This window comes from Magallana gigas, chromosome 7 (genome assembly GCF_963853765.1).
Source record: "Magallana gigas chromosome 7, xbMagGiga1.1, whole genome shotgun sequence".
NCBI lineage: Eukaryota > Metazoa > Mollusca > Bivalvia > Ostreida > Ostreidae > Magallana > Magallana gigas.
This window is the reverse complement of record NC_088859.1, coordinates 23,453,231-23,474,407: the sequence shown is the minus strand read 5'-3', so window position 1 is coordinate 23,474,407 and position 21,177 is coordinate 23,453,231. Positions and strand designations below refer to the sequence as shown.

Sequence of the window (21,177 nt, the reverse complement as noted above, 5' to 3'; positions counted from 1 at the left end):
AAGATGTAAAAATTCACTATATAATACTATTTCAGTTTATCGTTTACAATTTATTTGGAGACCGTGCCCGATAAAGCAAATAAAACTTATTAATATGTAAATTTTTTTGTTATCGGGCGCGGTCTCCAAAATAAATGTAAGCGATAAATGTATCTGTGATTTTGTAGCAGTATAATAATTGCAGCTAGTTAGGTTGAGCATTATAGATAAGGCAGATCAACACACGTGGTGTGGATTTATTTGTAAACAACCATACCATAGGTAATCTTTCTTCACACGGGAATTGAATAAATAAAAGTATGCGGCCCATTATTTGATACACATTTATATATTGTTACTGCGTTTCTGTGGGATAGTTTTTTTTAGCTCACCTGAGCTGAAAGCTCAAGTGAGCTTTTCTGATCATCCGTCGTCCGTCCGTCCGTCCGTCTGTCTGTCCGTCTGTAAACTTTTTACATTTTGATCTTCTTCTCTAAAACCACTTGGCCAAATTTAACAAAATTTGGCACAAATCATCCATATAAGAAGGTGAATACAAATTGCAAAAATAAAAGGCCAAATTTTATTGAAAGCGGAGAAAACCTCGAAACTGTAAAAAAGGGGGTGCATTTTTAAAAAAATCTTCTTCTCAAGAACTACTGAGTTAATCTTAACGTAATTTAGCATAAATCATCCTTAGGGAAAGGAAAATATAAATTGCAAAAATTATAGGCGAATTCTGTTCCAAATTTGAGATAATTGCGAAAATACTAATAAAGAATGGCTCGTTATTCCATATATCGTAGACTGGCAATTCATTGCGAATAGACTGGTCTTATGACAGGCATCGCAGGCTACCGCATCTCGAAAACGAGGTTCTTTGTTTGAAGCTGGCAGTTTGTTGTGCAACAGTTCACGTGCGAATATAATCTATGAAACATGGAAATAACATTGGTGCCGATTATTGTGAAGTAAATTGAGGTTAAATATTTCAACGCGTTGTCATTTTCACTTGTGAGGGTGGTTTTAGCATGTTTTGATTTTTTCGTTTAATTTTGCTTTTTAACTTGGGAAACAATCGCCTTGTATTTTGGAACGTAGACTTCGGTAAATAGGCAGTTGATTGGGAAAATGGTAAAATCTGATGCATTAACAACGTACTAAAGTGCATTTCCCTCTGTTTTTATTGTTTATTTAATTTCTAATTGTGTCAACAAGGATCAAACAATCGAGCGACTTTGGTTGAAATAATCGATTTTTGATCGGTAACTTCGCCGGAATTTCTTCCGAAAGAGAATTTAAAGTAGCCATGTATTCCGAGTTGATAATCGTGTAAATTAAATTCAAAGACAATAAAAAGATGTTTATGAATTTGAAAAGACGTTTTCACAGTCTCAGTGAAACCCTGTTGTGATTAATCACCCGCAACTGTCTTATCTTTAGAGGTTATAAATATGCAAACACATATACCGTGCATTGAAAATTACAATCGATAATCATTACATTTCTTGTTGATACTACACTTAGAAGGTAACTTGTAATTATTTAATAACTCTGCCAAATTAATTCAAAACCGTTTGTTTACAGTTATCTTCAAAACTAAAAACTGTTGTAATTGGGTCATAGGGTAGGACTAATTTCTCCAAAATAAACAGACTGAGTGCATAAACTGATTTTGTGTCACCTGGCTAACTCAATTACAAAACATTTTATCTATATAATGTATGAATGCATTAAAAAAAATGAAATTAAACAAATTGGATAAGTTTTTAAAAGTTGCCTATCATTCTACGACTGACGCTGAAATGTTTGTTGATCATTGGAATTGTCTTGCTAAGCATTATATACTTGTGTACAGAAAAATCAAAAGGATGATGTGCTATAACTACTTTCTGGGGTCCTTTCTCCTTTGATAAATTATTTGAAATCTGCAACAATTTTGGTATTTTTCAAACGAGTAAATAAAAACTTCTTTTAAACAGTTCTGACACATTATAATTATGAGGATATCCGTGCATTATCATTATTTCAAAGAAAATATTGCAGCAGAAAATCTTCTTGGTTTGTAACCGTTTGTTGTTTTTGAGGGAATATGAAATAATTAATGGGCCTTAGTACAGAACTGATACCTGTATGCCTGACAATACTTTAAATTATATAGATTTTTAACACATCATGTGACAACATTTCCCAGTCAAATGTTTTCATCGATCAAGTGAGTAAGGATATGAAACGTCACACAAGTTTACATCAGGTAACCAATTCTTTAAGGGAAGACCAATTAAGTTTTTTACTGTAGCCATAGCAACTTTTGCCACAGAGTTCTAACACTGCGTACTGCCTTCCAGACTAGCTGGCGATTCTCTGTCCGTCAATCTTTGTTTACTTTCACATATGAGATATAAGCTGTGAAAATGAAATGTATCTCATCTGCATGGTATATTCATAGAGCTTGGCATCTTAAATAAACACACCAAAAAAATTCACTTAGATGTGGAAAATGAAAATTACACTAATTTAAGTTCGATATTTTTTTCTTAAGTACCAATATACCAAACAAGAAATATTGCAGGTAAATGGTAACTACCTTTTCCAGTATTTTCATCATATAAAAAAATATGCATTGCATGGCCTCTAAGACAACGTATTAATGAAATAAAATGTTGGTATCCATTAATTGTGTACATGTAGATTCAAAATGTTCAAATTATGATTACACACAATAAGGTAGGCCCACAATGGGTGCTGATTAGCTCACCGAGACGAAGTCAAGGAGAGCTTATGCTATACCCTCGGCGTCGGCGTCGGCGTCCGGACCTGGTTAAAGTTTTTGTTGCAGGTCCTGTATCTAAGCTATTACTTGTCCTATCTTCACCAAACTTGCATGGGTGATGCATCTGGACCTACTTATGGACTTGAAAGACTTGGATGCTGAATCTGGGTCCTAAATTTCAGATGCTGGAGGAGGTTAAGGTTGTTGGACCAGGTTAAAGTTTTTGTTGCAGGTGCCCTTTGATAGCAATATCTTAGTTACTACTGGTCCTTACTTCACCAAACTTGCATGGATGGTGTGCCTTATGATACTGATGCACCAGACAGGCTTGAGTGCTGAATCTGAGCTATAGGTTTCGGATGCTGGAGGAGGTTAAGGTTTTTGGAGCAGGTTAAAGTTTTTGTTGTGGGTGCCCATTGATAGCAATATCTAAGTTACTACTGGTCCTAACTTCACCAAACTTGTATGGATGATGCGTCTTATGATACTGATGCACCTGACAAGCTTGAATGCTGAATCTGAGCAATAGGTTTCGGATGCTGGAAGAGGTTAAGGTTTTTAGAGCTGGTTAAAGTTTTTGTTGCAGGTGCCCTCTGATGATTATATCTTAGTTACTACTGGTCCTTACTTCACCAAACTTGTATGGATGGTGCGTCTTATGATACTGATGCACCTGACAAGCTTGAATGCTGAATCTGAGCAATAGGTTTCGGATGCTGGAGGAGGTTAAGGTTTTAAGAGCTGGTTAAATAAAGTTTTTGAAACAGGTGCCCTCTGATGATGATATCTTAGTTATTACTTGTCCTTACTTCACCAGACTTCCATGGATGGTGTGTCTTATGATACTGATGCACCTGACAGGCTTGAATGCTGAGTCTGGTTTCGGATGCTGGATAAAGTTAAGTTTTTAGGAACAGGTCACATGTTTAATAGATGATAGTACTATATCAAACTTGCATAGTTGATTTAACTGTAATATGAATGAATCGCAGAGGTAGCTTCAGATGCAGAGCTTGATCTCCATTATCAAGGATGCTAAAAAATAAATCTTAGTTATTACAGGTCCTAACTTCACCAAACTTGAATGGATGGTGTGTCTTATGATACAGATGCACCTGACAGGCATGGATGCTGAATCTGAGCCATAGGTTGCGGATGCTGGAGGAAGTTAAGGTTTTAATTGCTAGTGCCCTCTGATGATGATATCTTAGTTATTACTGGTCCAAACTTCACCAAACTTGCATGGATGATGCGTGTTATGATACCAATGCACCTGATGGGCTTGAATGCTGAATCTGAGCCATAGGTTTCGGATGCTGGATGAGGTTTAGTTTTTTGGAACAGGTCACATGTTTTATAGATGATAGCTTGCATAGTTGATTTAACTTTATTATAAATTAAATGCAGAGGTTGCTTTTTATGCAGAGCCTGATCTCCATTATCAAGGATGCTAAAGAAATCTCCTACCTCACTCAAACCAGCTCGATAGATAGATGTGTTTGTTGATAAATGATATAACATGATTCCTATGATATAGTATTGTATGATATGAAACAATATTGTTTGATATGATACAATATGATATCATATGTTATATTATAAAAAGTTATACAATACGATATGATATTGTATCAATTTTTTGGATATTTTATGATATGATATTGTATCATGATACTGTTATGTATAGTATTGTATATTATGATACAATATTGTATAATATTATATTGTATTTTTAAGTTATTATTTTATCACATGATACAATTACATAAGATATTGCAAAATATTATATTGTATCCTATGATACAATATTGTATATTCTATAATATTGTATCATACTATATTGTATAATATGATATTGGTTTCAGTAATATAGAATTATATCACATGAAATTGTATTATATGATATTGTAATATTATATAATATTGTATCATACGATATTGTATGATATGATATTGGTTTATATGATATATTATCTTATCACATGAAATTGTATTATATGATATTGTAATATATATTATTGTGTCATATGATACAATATGTATAATATAATAATGTATTTTATAATATTTTGCTTTATCACATAATATTGTAGCATTTGATAAGATACAATGTTGGAATCAAATTATATTGTATTATATGATATAATATCATATAATGTATCAAATATGTTTCAGTGTCATTCAATACAATATCATACTATATTATACAATATAATATGTTTCAATGTTATGATGTATTATGTTATATGATATTGTAATATAATACTATATTGTATTATATTTTATGATAGTGTATTATGTGATCAAATACAATAAGGTATAACACAATGCAATGTCATATCATACATTACAATATCATATCTCATTATTGTTTATTACGGTATTTTATTGTTTTATATGATATATATTATAAATATGACATGATACAATATTTAATTTTATATCATTGTATTGATTAACATATGAACATATGATTATCATAAAAAAAATTTATCAGATGATATACGATATTTTGTCAAAACAGAATCCATGAATATCCAAGATCATAAAGTATGATTTTCATATAAAATGAAAAAGGTGGTCTTATGAAGGTGATGTCTCATAATGGTGATGCTCCGTCTCGGTGAGCTTAGTAATCTATGATTACCTATGTTTTTTTAACTGATATACGTCTTAGGAAATGTATGATTTTTTTTTATCTTAAATGAGCTAATACTGTTCACATATGTGCAAAAACTGTAGGAAATAATATACCGGTGTTATATATAATTAATATATCACAATATATTTTCACCCCTACCCCTTTATAAAATATTGAGTTTTAGGTCAGAAAATTATCATGGTACTTAACTTTGCTAAATTTTAAATTTTACTGTTCTTAATTATTTAAGGACACACGAGACGTTCCTCAATTTTATTTAATTTTCCTTGATAAATTATTCCTTATTTATTAACATTTAAACCTGTTAATTCCCAAAAATTCAAGGTTTATTACCAGGCTATAATATTTAGAATTTTCCTTAAAATAGCATGCAAAATGCATTTGAATGCTTATAAATAAAGTCATGATAGTATATATTTTCAATTGAACACTTTATATCTAAATCAAAAAAGAATCATTTAACAGGAAAATATAATTATGGAATTACTTGGTGGAAATCTTCACATTGTGGAGATAGGAAAAAATAGAAAATAATGAAAGATAGGTCGCGTCTTACCGTAAAGTGTGTTAAGTCAATGTAGTTCACCATTGTTGCTCAGGTGAGCGATGTGACCTATGGGCCTCTTGTTAAACAAATTATTATTATGCTCATTTTTATCAATTAAAAGTAAATTTGCATGTAGAAATATGTTTTATGCCTTTTAAAAAATAGTTCATATTTTTTGTTTTACTCATAAATGAAAAGTAGGTAATAGACTGTCGTGTTAGACGCGTTTTTATCGAGACTATAATATATTCGGAAAATTTCGGAGTTTTCCATTTTATTGGGATTAGTCTCGTTCAACCAGACACTCGGCTGTCTCCGTAAATCTCCGACGAGCAGAGATACGGTATACGGGACATACTAAAGACCTGAAATATATACGAAAGACCTGAATGACATGAAATTTTATATAAATAGTGTATTTGAAATTCTATGTGCTGCGTCAAATAAAATGACTTTGTGTGTGAATTTATTGTATTGCCATGTGCTTTGTGGTAGAAAATTATCATGAAATGACACCCGTATCAATAATTTACGCAAAAATCTGAACTAAAAATTTAAATGGACCTGAAAATTTGAGCTAACCTGATTTATTTTTAATTCCTTTGAAATAACCATTATTATCTTCATAAACTGTAGTGCAGATAAGATTTATAACTCCATTTAGGAAAAAACTATCCGGCTTATTTTTTACCTTTTAAATTGTGCAGTTTCTACCGGATGAGCATGATCTTATACATGTACATATACCTTTATATTAATCCATTTCTATTGTATTATGTGGTCCCTTGAAATTATATAAACTAATGCATTTAGTTTTAATTCAATACAATGCAACAAGAAAATCAAGATGGTTTGAAATATATAATCTCCAATAGAATAATGATGAATTGAACTTTGTAGTAAAATGATGTACAAATCGATGTGTTCTTCATTACCTCATACTATAGCAATGATCATACAATTACCGTTAGAAATGCTTACAGTAACGAACTCTATTCTTAATCATAATAGTAAAATGTTAAAATTCAAAACGTGTTGCTGAAAATATAGTAATTAAAATTAAAATCTACCATTTTATGGGGAACTTGGACGATACCCACTAATAATTAATGTTTTAGTCCGCATGATAGCATTTTGGAGTAAACTTGTCTTTTCACAAAATAATAAAGTTGCGTCAAAACTACAATATGCAATGGGTAAAATGAACAGACCCTGGTTTAAATTTATTGTTAAAATATTGAATGATTGTGGTCTATCTATTATTTTGTATCAACAAAATGTAAATATCCAGTGGCTTAAGAAAACAGTTTTTCATATACTTCTAGACCAATTCAAGCAGTCATGGAATAGTGAAATGTATAATTCATCAAAAGGTATTAACTATAGAATTTTTAAAACTACATTATCTTTGGAAAAATACTAATTAGATCTGCCATACAAATATCAGAAATCTTTTTGTATGTTTAGAACAAGTAATGCAAAATTGCCTATAGAACGAGGTAGATGGTATGATATACCTCGTGAAAACCGTATATGTACCATATGTAACTGTATTGAGATAGGAGATGAATTTCATTATTTATTTCATTGTACAGATGTAACAATTAAAGATAAGAGAGTTTTATACATACCTTCATACTTCTACACACAACCAAATGTTTACAAATTTCAACAACTCTTTAATTCTAGTAATAAAAAATTGGTGATTAATCTGTGTAAATTCATTAAAGTTATAATTGAGAGAGTTAGCTCTCTAGGTTAATTGTTTATCATACTTTTTTCCCTTTTTCATTTTTTTTCACTGTTGTATTGTCACTCCAATGCATGCAATGTATGCAATGTATGTATTATATGTATTATTGTTCAAAAAATTTTTGTGACTTTTCTCAACACTGTAATTTTTGCAGTTCAGAGAAGAAAGAAATTGTCATTGTCATTGTCATTAAAATGAGTACAACCAACTCGTTATTTTCTTCTTTGTGGTGTTTTTTTTTATGTAAACAACCAATGATAATTCATACAACAATTATATTTTTGCGGCCCATTTGACGCTTGCGTCAATATGATTTCTTGTTATAATTAGGGAAAAACTTTTTATGTGTTACCCTCGTATACAAATGATGAACCCGTGAAATTTGTTGAAAGACTGTTTAAAGCAGAAAAAAGATAATTTTCCCCTCGCGCAACTTGTTGCGAAGGGGATATAGCATCGCTACCGTGTGTGTGTGTGTGCACTCCATTTCAATTTTCTAGTAAATTAAAAAAAAAACCTTCCAATAGAATTTCCTCAACCTTTGCACAAATATGCCTCATAGTAAAAGATTAAAACAAATGCAATGTCATATTAATTGGTCAAATTTTTATGCAAAAACTTAGATAAAATTACACCATTGTAAAGGAGGGGGGGGGGGCATACATTATGACTAAATTCGTTCAAAACTAAAAATATTTATCATAGATTGCACTCTTCTGTAAAATAACAAATTAAAAATGCATGTGCCTTTCAAACCATTAATACTATTTCAAATTATTATTTCATTAAATCAATGTCATAATCAACTTTGTATACGAGTTATCAATCGAAATTTCTGAGTAAGAGTTATCAATCTTCCGCTTCACTTCTTTGAGTAAGCAGTTCAAATCAACAACTTGATATTTTTGGGATTTAGATCTAGTACAGGTAGAGAAAATGTAGTTTTTGCAGTAATGGAGGGTTAGTAGAATGTGGTCTTCTCATTAACATAACTATATATTCCTAAATAATGCATCCCTACACACAATAACTCATGTCGCGAGGGGATGCTCCGCTTAGCGGTGCCCTTGTTTATTTTTGTAACGATGATGAGTTATGATTCATTGCATTACAAATGCATCACTACGTATTTTATAAGATAATATACTGAGTATACAATCAAATGGTGATATTAAAATGGCATAGAAAAGTATAGTTGCATATTGTGGTATTTATGGACTCATTATATATACGTACGACCTAACTAAAGCGTGACATCAGACAGCGCGAATTGTGCACGGATCTCTATCTCGCGGGCTCCCTAGTCGAGGACGGTTGTGTCCCGTTGCATGGCGAGGGCAATTGTGAATTCTTGTGGATGATCCCATGTTTTATGTGTATTTGTATGTTGTATGCTTGGCAATAAATACTACACTCTGTCCCAAGATATTTTGGATTCACATTTGGCTCAATTGCTTTATATTTATAAATATTTACATTCTACTGTGTTTTTCCATTAAATTCCGTGATGGTTAAATGCCTCTAAATGCAACACCTATTCACTGCATATGAATTTACGAGTAATTTACATAAGAAGTTCTCAAACAGTGATTTCTATGTTATCGGTTAAAAAATGTATTTCATGAATGTTGTCAAAACACCATGATTTATAATTATTCGACAAAAAAGTTGACTTTATTGTAAAAAGCAACATTTCAAGAGTTATTTATCATGGATTATATTTTCATGCTCGTCGATCTCATCTCAACAGTCTATGTGAAAACCAGTTTAAACCGGTTTTACAAAACAGCTGTTCTTGCTGTTACTTATTCACTCCCTCCGTGATCTGCACTTAATATCGATTTATTGAAGTAAACATTTGATTTCTTCAGTAAGGGAATGTAAATATAAGCATTAAATGATTTATTTTTGACGTCGTCGTGTCAATAACTGCCGTCAGGTGAACAGACAAATTATCATAACGCGCTAACGCGCGTTATTCAATTTGTCTGCTCACCTGACGGCAGTTATTGACACGACGACGTCAAAAATAAATCATTTAATGCTATAATACCTCAGGATTCAAACGATGTTCATTCAAAAGTATGAAAAATTTCCAAGATTTCTCAGTCAAAACGCCCCTGTTACCTTATCAGGTCTCAATACAATGCTAAAAAATGTGATGTATACGGAGATTTTGTATTGCAGCAAGCCCGGATGATAACGATGGAATATTGCGCGATGTATTCCGAGTGTATTCCGAATGGAGAAAAGATGTAAACATTCCCCATTATAAATCTCCGTAAGGAATGTGTTTTCGTTCCTGTGATTTTTTCCGAGTGAAAGATGATAATGTGTCAATGAAATTATCTTGGAAAATATCCATTTCAACTATTTCAATTGCACTTCTTTCACAGGTAAGTGTATTTTTACTAAAAATCGTCCAAATGCGCTGCATAAATATTTTGGGACAGACTATATAATATGTATGTACGAATTTAGTTACACAAAACATTTTCATACTGATATTATTTGATATATACGGCGGCGTGGAAGGGTAAGATGAAAAAAAAACATTAATCTTATTCGTTCGGACTAATTAGCTATTTGTTCGGACGAATAAGTTATTTGTTCGGACGAATTAAGATTTGTTCGGACAAATAAATTATTTGTTCAGACAAATAAATTATTTGTTCGGACGAATTAGCTATTTGTTCGGACAGATAAGTTATTTGTTCGGACTAAATTAAGATTTGTTCCGACGAATAAGTTATTTGTTCGGATGAACTAGCTATTTGTTCGGACGAATTAGGATTTGTTTCGGATGAATTAGCTATTTGTTCGGACGAATAACTTATTTGTTCGAACGAATTAACTATTTGTTCGGATGAATTAGAATTTGTTTGGACGAATAAGCTATTTGTTCTGACAAATAAGTTATTTGTTCAGACGAATTAGGATTTGTTCGGACGAATTAGGATTTGTTCAAACAAATAAGTTATTTGTTCGGACGAAAAAGTTATTTGTTCGGATGAATAAGCTATTTGTTCGGACGATTTAGCTATTTGTTCGGACGAATAACTTATTTGTTCGGACAAATTAGGATTTGTTCGGACGAATTTGGATTTGTTCAGACGAATTAGCTATTTGTTTGGACAAATTAGTTATTAGTTCAGATGAATTAGGATTTGTTTGGACAAATTAGGATTTGCTCGGACGAAATAGCTATTTGTTCAAACGGATTAGGATTTGTTCGGATGAATAAGTTTTTTGTTTGGACGAATTAGGATTCGTTCGGACAAATTAGGATTCGTTCGGACATATAAATTATCTGTTCGGATGAATTAGGATTTGGTCGGACGAATTAGCTATTTGTTCAGACAAATAAGTTATTTGTTCGGATGAATTAGCTATTTGTTCGGACAAATAAGTTATTTGTTCAGACAAATTAGCTATTTGTTCGGACAAATAAGTTATTGTTCGGACAAATAAATTTTTGTACGGACAAATAAGTTATTTGTTCAGACGTATTAGGATTTGTTCGGACGAACTAGGATTAAGTGTCACATCATAAACACTTAGGATTACATTTTTCCGACAACGGACAATGGTCATATCACGTTAATATTGTCGTGGCGAAGGCATCGTCTAGGTTACACATTCTACGACGACTCAAATTTTTATTAGATAGAAAATCCTTAGAAAAACTTTACATTTCATTTGTAAGACCAGTCATTGAATACGCAGATGTTGTCTGGGACAATATCTCAAACGATTTAGCTGATAAACTCGAAAAAATCAATATTGAGGCAGCTCGCATAGTCTCAGGTGCGACAAAACTCGTAAGTTTAAATGATCTGTATCGAGAGGTTGGATGGGACACTCTACACAATCGTAGACAAAAACATAAACTAATCAAATTCCACACCATGGTCCATAGAAGTGCTCCAGATTATCTATCTTCTCTAATCCCCTTAAGAATCAGTGAAACACATCATTATCCCACAAGAAGATCGCACTGCATTACTCAACGAAAATCTAATACAAACCACTATTCACAATCTTTTCTACCGTCCACTACAAAGCTTTGGAACGATCTTCCGATAAGTGTCCAAGAAAATCCTTCAGTATCCAATTTGAAACGTGTGCTTAACTCAAACTGTTGTAAAACCCCAAGACACTTTCTATTTGGTAAGCGCACAGAACAGATCTTACACACACGACTCAGACTCAATTGTAGTATACTTAATTCGCATTTATCCAAAAAACATATAATAGATAATCCTAATTGTGCCTGTGGACAAATTGAAACAACAATACACTCTTTATTAGAATGTCCTCTATACACTGATGCAAGGAAAAAATTCATTGACCCATTAAGACCGGTCACTTTAAACATTCTGTTATTTGGAGACCCAGATAGAAATTATTCCTATAATACAAACATTTTCAAACATGTACATCATTTTATTTCTGCTACTAAACGATTTGTAACTTAATTCCACTTGCTACCGTACTGTCGATTTTGTTATTTTTGCATCGTACGACTGTTTATTACTCGGTCACTTTTAATGTTAATTCAAGTTATGATATCTCTCTCTGTATATTTTCTATCATATTTTTCCCTTTTCATTTTTTTTTGTTAAATTTTTCCATCAATTCCATCTTTTTTTTCATTTGTTGTTCCTAATATACTTGCCATTCAGCAAGGGCAACTATCGTTTTTAATAGTTGAAAGTCAATTTAAGGAAACGGATTAATATAAGTTGTAACAACTTGTTTCCGAATCCTGTTTGCATTATTTATTGTTTATATTGATGTACAATTCAAAACGAAATAAAGTTTAAACTAACTAGGATTTGTTCAGACGAACTAGGATTTGTTCGGACAAATAAGTTATTTGTTCGGACGAATTATGATTTGTTCGGATGAATAAGTTATTTGTTCGGACGAATTAGGATTCGTTCGGACGAATTAGTATTCGTTCGGACATATAAATTAACTGTTCGGATGAATTAGAATTTGTTCGGACGAATTAGCTATTTGTTCAGACAAATAATTTATTTGTTCGGACGAATTAGTTATTTGTTCGGATGATTAGGATTTGTTCGGACGAACTAGGATTTGTTCGGACAAATAAGTTATTTGTTCAGACGAATTAGGATTTGTTTGGACGAATAAGTTATTTGTTCAGACGAATTAGCTATTTGTTCGGACGAATAACTGATTTGTTTGAACAAATTAGCTATTTGTTCGGGGGATTTGTTTGGACGAATTAGCTATTTGTTCGGGCGATTTGTTTGGACGATTTAGGATTTGTTCGGACGAATTAGCTATTTGTTCGGAGGAATAAGTTATTTGTTCAGATGAATTAGCTATTCGTTCGGGGGACTTGTTCGGACGAATTAGGATTTGTTCGGACGAATTAGCTATTTGTTCGGACGAATAACTTATTTGTTCGGACGAATTAGGATTTGTTCGGACAAAATAGCTATTTGTTTGGACGAATTAGGATTTGTTCAGACGAATTAGGATTTGTCCAGATGAATTAGCTATTTGTTTGAACGAATTAAGATTTGTATGAACGATTAGGATTTGTTCGGACAAAATAGCTATTTGTTCGGACGAATTAGGACTTGTTCGGACGAATTAGCTTTGTGTGGACAAATAAGTTATTTGTTCGGACGAATTAGGATTTCTTCGGACGAAATAGCTATTTGTTCGGACGAGTTAGGGTTTGTTGTGACGAAATAGCTATTTGTTCGGACGAAATAGCTATTTGTTCCGACGAATAAGTTATTTGTTCGGACGGATTAGGATTTGCTCGGACGATTAGCTATTTGTTCGGACGAACTGGCTTTATGTGGGTGTTTTTTGTTCGGACGAATATAAAATTAGAACTCTTTTCTTTGCATGAGAAGGTGCAATTTTACCATTCTCTTGGATTTAATCAAGATGAAATTCTACAATACTTATCAGAGCTTAATAATGTTGTTATAAGCAAAAGGACACTTAAAAGAGTTCTTTCTTCCGCCCATTTGTACAGAAGAAAGCACTACAGCGATTTGTTAGAAGTGGCTTTATTCCTCGAAGGAAAACTTGAAACAGCAGACAAGCTTCACGGATACAAGTTAAGGTGGAAGACTACATCGTCACAATATGTCTGACATCCGTTTGAAACGCCATTTTGTTCCGGATTGATAGCATTATGAATAGCCAATCGCAGCTTCTCGGGCCTTTCCGGCAAGCTCGGAAAAACACCTCGAATGTATTTACATTACCGGATGTTAGAATTTTATACAAAATGGAGTCGCTTCCCATTAAAATAAGTATCGGTTAGACAGCCTTATAAGTCGCTTGTGTGTTGTATTTTAGGGTATATCATTTACTTTAATGAAGTCTAGCTTACATCTCAACAGATCGTAAAATGTGTTGTATTTATATCAAGTTTTATGAAAAGGGGGGTTGTCATGGACGCCTAGGTAATACATTCGAGGTGTTTTTCCGAGCCTGCCGGAAAGGCCCGAGAAGTTGCGATTGACAAAATAGCTATACACCGTTCAATTGAACTCTTCTAACGAGGGAGATAAGACTGAAATCACCAAAACGCTTAGAAAATATGTCAATTTCCTTCGTGATTAAAGCTTTCAACTAACATTGATTATCAGCTGTTATGTAGAGAAAACGTGAAATCGAAATAATATACTGTTTCCCTGCTAATGGCAATACATATTTGTCATGTCAACTGCAACAGACGATCATAAATATGTGACGGATTATCGATAAAGGTGAGCAGATAATTTTCACTTGAACCCTATATGCATGATTAAATGAATATAAAACTAAAGTTCTGTAGTACCATCTCTTGTATTAATTGATTCCAACTTCCCAAATTTAAAACATTTGCAGTATAAGACTTGCATTGAAAGTTTGAAACTTAACTAATGTATTTTAATTTAAATAGATATAGCTAGCAATAGCAGTGGAAGCCGGATTTGCAAACCAAATGAGGGAACGACAGAATCTTGAAAAAAAGCATTTTTTAATTACCACACGTACATGTGTATCACTATGGACATCTAATGTATGTATAAATATGCATATGGTTGTTTATAATTTGTATTGTATATTAAAAAGTAAAAGGCAATGTAACTACTAACATTTTGTTTTCAAGAGTTAACTATTAATATAATGCATTCATCAAAAATAAAAAATTTCAGATTCAAACATTATCATAAGCACTATTAACCTTATTCCTTCATTTTAGCATATACTTTTACCTTTTTAAAAATTTTCTTCGTGATCTTTTTTTAAATTTAAAATTGGTCCCAAGATATTTGAGACCAAGTAAAATCAAGAAAGACAACTCTTAAACAGGATCTTTCAAACCAAGATTTTTGCAATAATTCAGTATTTCTTTTAATTTTTCAATTTCATTCAATTTCTTTTTTTATCTCATTAACCAACGGATTTTTTTTATCTATTTTCAGATTTTTGTGGGATTTCATCCAGCAGTTTGCCTTAAAAGAATTTTTAAATATTTGAGTTTCATATTTATGTGGATTCCAATAAAAATCATAAAAACTTCATTCATGATTATTTTGTTTTTCATTTTCAAACTTTATAACATTTCACTTTCATTAGCGTTTTAAAACAGAAATGTTTAAAAATTTGACATATATGGGGTTATCTGGAAGCAGACTGATATTTTAAAAATTCTCTTAAAAATAGAGTATTGTACTTTGAGGTCTATTATTGTTGAATACTTTGCCTATTATTAGTAACAAATGCATGCAACAAAAATCTCCTACACTTATTTGGTGTAGACATCCCCCTTAATGCATTTTCATTGTATACAGTCTGGTTACACTGTGACCCAAGAAACTGTTAGACTTCTGCTCCAGATTATCGATCCACAGGGGGTGCAACTACGGCGTAGAGGTAGATTAAGACGGCGGATATATTCTAATCCTGGTCCGGATTTCATGTGGCACATTGATTCTTATGACAAACTTAAACCTTACGGTATCTGTATCAATGGCTGTATCGATGGATTTTCTAGGCATATCATTTGGCTAGAGGCATATTCGGCAAATAGTGATCCAGCTGTAATAGCAAGCTATTTTATGTCTGCCGTTGAATCTAGAAAGGGGTGCCCTAAGAGAATCAGAGCTGATATGGGGACAGAAAATGGTAACGTAGAAAATATGCACAATTTTTTAAGGTTTGAAGACGTTGATGAATTTGCACAAAGATGTTTTCTTTATGGCTCCAGTAACTATAACCAGAGAATAGAGGCTTGATGGTCATACCTTAGAAGCCACCACGCTCAGTTTTGGATATCCTTTTCCCATGAAATGAAGGAAGAAGACCAATTCTGTGGCAACTTTCTCGACAAAAATTTGGCGCAGTTCTGTTTTATGCAGTTAATACAGGTAAATAAGTAAACAGCTGTTTTTATGCAAAGTTGAAAATAAATAAAAGATATAAATAAAATTTGGGTAAAATGACACAAAAGGAGCACAAAATACATTTTTTGTAGAGTAGAACGTTAACACAGATATACATGTACATTTAACAACAATAGTGATAATATACGGTGGATGAACATTACATACATTTATGTGTATGAGATCTTAATAGATCAGTGGTTAAAGCGCTGGTACGGTACACCAGAGGCCCTTGGTTCAAGTTCCGGTCGAGACTTTACTTTTCACCACCTGTTACATTTGGCGTGCCAATGGGCGCTATTGTGAAGATATAATATCCATCATAGAAACAAATGGCAAAATCCTTTATGAAGGCTCACAAACATGTATTTTTATTGCCGATGATAAATAATCATTTTAGTGAAGGTGACCTAAAATAAAAACGAAACGCTTATACAAGTTCACTTGCACAATAATGTCTTTTACTTACATTTATGAAAATGAATATTTAATGATCATTTTCCGACTGTTTCCAAAGATTCCGTAAAGGAATACCTAGCTATGAAAAAAATACTAGTATGTCCCGCAGACGAACACACTCGTTGTCATTTGTATTGTCCTAGTTAAATGAAAAATACGTGTCAAAGTAATTATACTAACATTCATACATGCGTACCGGTATTGTATAGCAATTTTCCCCCCATGGAAGCTTTTCTCCCCGGACAAGAATAGAATTCCTGGGTCCCCCGCCGGTCAAGCAGTAGATCTACACTAGTATCGACCAAGGCTGATTTAGGAACTTGACCAAGGTATTAGTGATATAAACATTTGGTACAAATTTCATGTAAATCCGTCAAAATGTGTAGGCATGAGAGCGCTAACAAGGTGAATTTTTGGATAAAACGGAGTCATTGTTGTGGTCAAAGTCCCATAATTCCAACAAAAAGTATCGACCAATGCTGATTTTCGAACTTGGCCGAAGTATTAGTACTATAAACATTTGGTATAAATTTAATGAAAATCCGTCAAAATTTGTAGGCATGAGAGCGCTTACAAGGTTAATTTTTGGATAAAACAGAGTCATTATTGTGGTCAAAGTCCCATAACTCCAAAAAAAAGTATCGACCAATGCTGATTTTCGAACTTGACCAAGGTAATAGTGGTATAAACATTTGGTATAAATTTAATGAAAATCAGTCAAAATTTGTAGGCATGAGAGCGCTTACAAAAAAGTGTGACGGACGGACACACGGACGCACGGACGGACGCCCGGCATTTCTATGTCCCCGCTCCGCGTTGCGGCGGGGTTCAAAAACCTGCTATATAGTAGCATTCTCCCATATGATATTGTTTCGATTTGGATACCTTTTGATAGTTTCAATTTGAAAATATATGCTATGACTATCAATAACCATTTTATTGTATTTTGCATGCTACACTGTATATTAAGAGAAATATTAAGATTATTCTAATTTCAAAGATAGTCTGGTAATGTATCCTGATTTTTTGGGCATCAACAGGTTTAAATGCAAATAAAAAAGAAATCATTTATCAAGTAAAATATCTTAAACTGGGGAACATCGCCTGTTTCCTATATATATTTAAAGCGTTGTGTTTCGTGCACGTGTGAGTTTTCAAGATTGTAAGATGGGATTATTTCTCCCCAACTCGTACACATCTCTGATTGAGTTTTGAAAGTTACATTTTACCAGTCAAAGAAGAAACAAAACATGTATATCAAATCCTTCAGTAAAAATGAAGAGGTGGCGCCTTTTCCCATGCACTAAAATTTTGGCAACACCCATGTTTGAACGGAAAGTACCTGTTACTAAAAAGAGATACCGTACCATTTTCGAAAGTATCAGTACCTAGGAACTGATTTTATAATGTTGTTTTTAACCACTGATTTTTCATAAATTCAAGAAACCTGCAGCATCGCGAAATGAATATATAGAGCTCTGGGTATAAAGTCAGTTAATATTTTGAACCGTGATAACCGTTCAGAATAATGCACTGAATGTTAATGTAAATAGAGTATATTGTGTTATTAGAGCTATGTTTATATTGATTGTGCCACTGCGCATATTTAGAATTAAACAAGATTTGCGAAAAAAATTCAGCAGATAAAATGCATATAGTTTAAACTTTTTATTCTAACTTACGCTTTAAGTAAACAAAATTAAAATGACCTACGCGTTACAACTAGGCCACGCATACAACACACTTCTTCAAAGTATTTTCAATATAAATGTATGTGGTTATATATATGAATGTATTAGAAAAGACACTAATTGAAATATTTATCTAATTTTCATTAAAAAGACGTTTATCTAAAATTAATTCAATGTAACGTATACTACATGTACAATACCTGTAGAACATAATTTTAATAGGATTTCTTTGGTTTAAAGTGGTTCAAATACTAAAATATCCAACTTTTTATTGCATACTAACTATTTTCCTATATATCCCCGATTGTTCCTATCAAATTCAGAAAAAAAATTAATGATGCTGTGTGAGATAATTAAATCAAGACTATCATAAACTGGTAATTGTGTAATTTGCGTTTCTTTAAACAGGTCGAGACCACTATATTTTGTGACGTCGGCATAAATTTGCATACTAAATTAGCTATCTGTTTACTTTTATCGACAAACCAATCAGGTGAATGAGTTGTAAGGCATTGTGGGCTACTACAAGTTTCAGTGTATACAAAGCGTATTGAAAATATATACCATTTGAATTGTCCTTTGGAAACTCATTTTGAATGATTTTTCAGAATTTATGAAATTAATATGGACAATTATGTCTGAACTTCAATTTCTATGCTCACATTTAAAAAACTATTGCATATGAGGACTTATATCAACCTATTTAAATACCCCATTGTCAATGTTCAAAAGAGAGGTACGTCCTATAGAAATAGAAGCAGCGAGTACCGTTTTTTCACGTGATATCCCATATTTAAGACAACATTATAAGAATGCGCGTTGATATTTTCTTCAGGGACATTCATCAGAATGCTTAACGGACAAAATACTATATGCTGCACAGCTTGCGCTTCTGCGTTTGTATATTTGTGCATTTCTACTACCGTGGCTATTCACGTATGTTAAAAATGTACAGTTTATAATACCTGTATTTATTTCTAGTGCACAATGATAAAGTCACAAATACACAACTGTGCAGTTTGTTTTTTTTCAAAACATGTTTGTACTTGTATGCGTATGTTTGTCAGTCGTTTGATACTGATCATTTTTGAAACAACAATTGATCAACTAAAACAACAATATTTTTCAATGTGAGCATGGAACAAAGTTAATGGTACGTAATCTTTCCTTTTTTTCCTTCTAAAGTAAAAATCAATATGTACAAACATTCCGGCAAGCAATTAAATATTGTGAATAAAACAGACAAAAACCACGTGCGTCTGTTGATTCGTAAACACGTTGTAGACCGTCATGCATTGCAACTCATTCACTGGATTGGAGAATCTGTTTGACGAAAATACTGGCACGTGTTGAATAATGCTATCCATATAAGGTAGTGTACCCGACCTGTTAAATAAATTTAACGAAATATTGTATAATATAGAACACGTATGATGTTTGTAAAAGAGCTACATGTATATGGATTAGGCGACATCGTATATTAAGTACGCTTTACCTCTTTATAACTAATAATATTATTTTAGAAATATATTGCTTTTGATTCTGTTATGTTTATATTTGTTATCATCGTTATTTTAGGACAAACTTCACTGGAACACGCATCGAATGCGTCAATCTCCTCACCAAGTGTCTCCAAGCGGCAGGCCACTTACAATGTACCGGCTTACCCATTTGTACAATGGAGATCATCACTTATGCCAAGTTTCATTGAAAAAGATTCGCGTTTGTAAAGAACAATGTTCTTTTAAAGGACCTTGTCCGTGTGATAGAGATATATTTGAGCTATGTTGCTTGTTGATGGCAGAAAACAATTTGTAACCTCCGGTTAACAGTGACACTGCAAAACGATTGTACAATGTTTTGAGAAATAACATACTTCAGAGTTTGTATTTCTACATGTAATTACATGTAGGTGTTATTCACTGTGTTAAATTCGAAATATCTATCCGTTCAAACATTAAAAAAACAAGTATCAAAGAAACTTCGATACTTTTTAAGGCTTAAAAATTCATTGATAAAAAATCCATTTATCCGCGAGATGATTTGGATACTGTGAAAAATGTACATTGTAACGTACTTGATATGGTTGTAAATATATATGTGTTTGAATTTCCCGCTTTTCTTTTTACTCTCTAAACCTGTCACTGGAGTGACGTGTACACGGCTAATTTTAAATACCGCACTCCAGTCCGTGCAGTCCAACAGAGTGGACATGTGTCTGTTTAGAGGCACGTGGTAGTCTCCAAGATTGGGAAACTTATCCCTACTTTATACATTTCCGTGTGTTTGACACCAATTTCAAGGTATTTGTTGTTTTTTTAATGTTATGTATGTTTAATTGTTTTGTATGCTATGTTAGAAAGCTTAGTTTCAAAAAACACGTGTTCGAATGGAAAATTGTCATTTCAGAACTCAACACTAACGATAAATTGTTTCAAGTATATTCCATTCTATTTGAAAAGAAATTGTGTTAAAGGGGATGACGGTTTATACAAGCTGAATTATGACAACAACTTCGGAGACGAGTACAGAGCGCCAGACCCGCCATTTTTCATCCATATCGGGGACACGTGGCGTCGATGTATGGTGACCGAGAGCGGTCTACGCTGGAGACGTTTGTATACGTGTATTGTGTTGTGGTGTCCTAACTGTCTACGTACCGGAACAACGGTTGTGTCATCTGTCCGTGTGTCCGTGTGTCTGTCTATGTGATGTCCGGGGTTTGGGTGTAAAGTCACCGGAAATATACCGAGGAGCCAGGAAAAGGAAAAGTGACGAAATTTATTGAAATTTCACTTTCATTGTTTTGAATATTTGTTTCTCATATAATTGAAGTGATATTTTTGTGAAATCAATTTGAAAGTTGATAAACGAGTTTAAGGAA

The 21,177-nt window shown here is 32.8% G+C and overlaps 1 long non-coding RNA gene across 1 annotated transcript; it reads left to right on the top strand.

The window, feature by feature from the left end:
• The first annotated feature begins 9,647 nt into the window (after positions 1-9,647).
• Positions 9,648-21,177, top strand: LOC117684235 (uncharacterized). The gene is made up of 4 exons (XR_010707841.1): positions 9,648-10,110; positions 15,969-16,128; positions 19,872-20,596; positions 20,770-21,177. It is a non-coding gene; the product is annotated as an uncharacterized lncRNA (long non-coding RNA).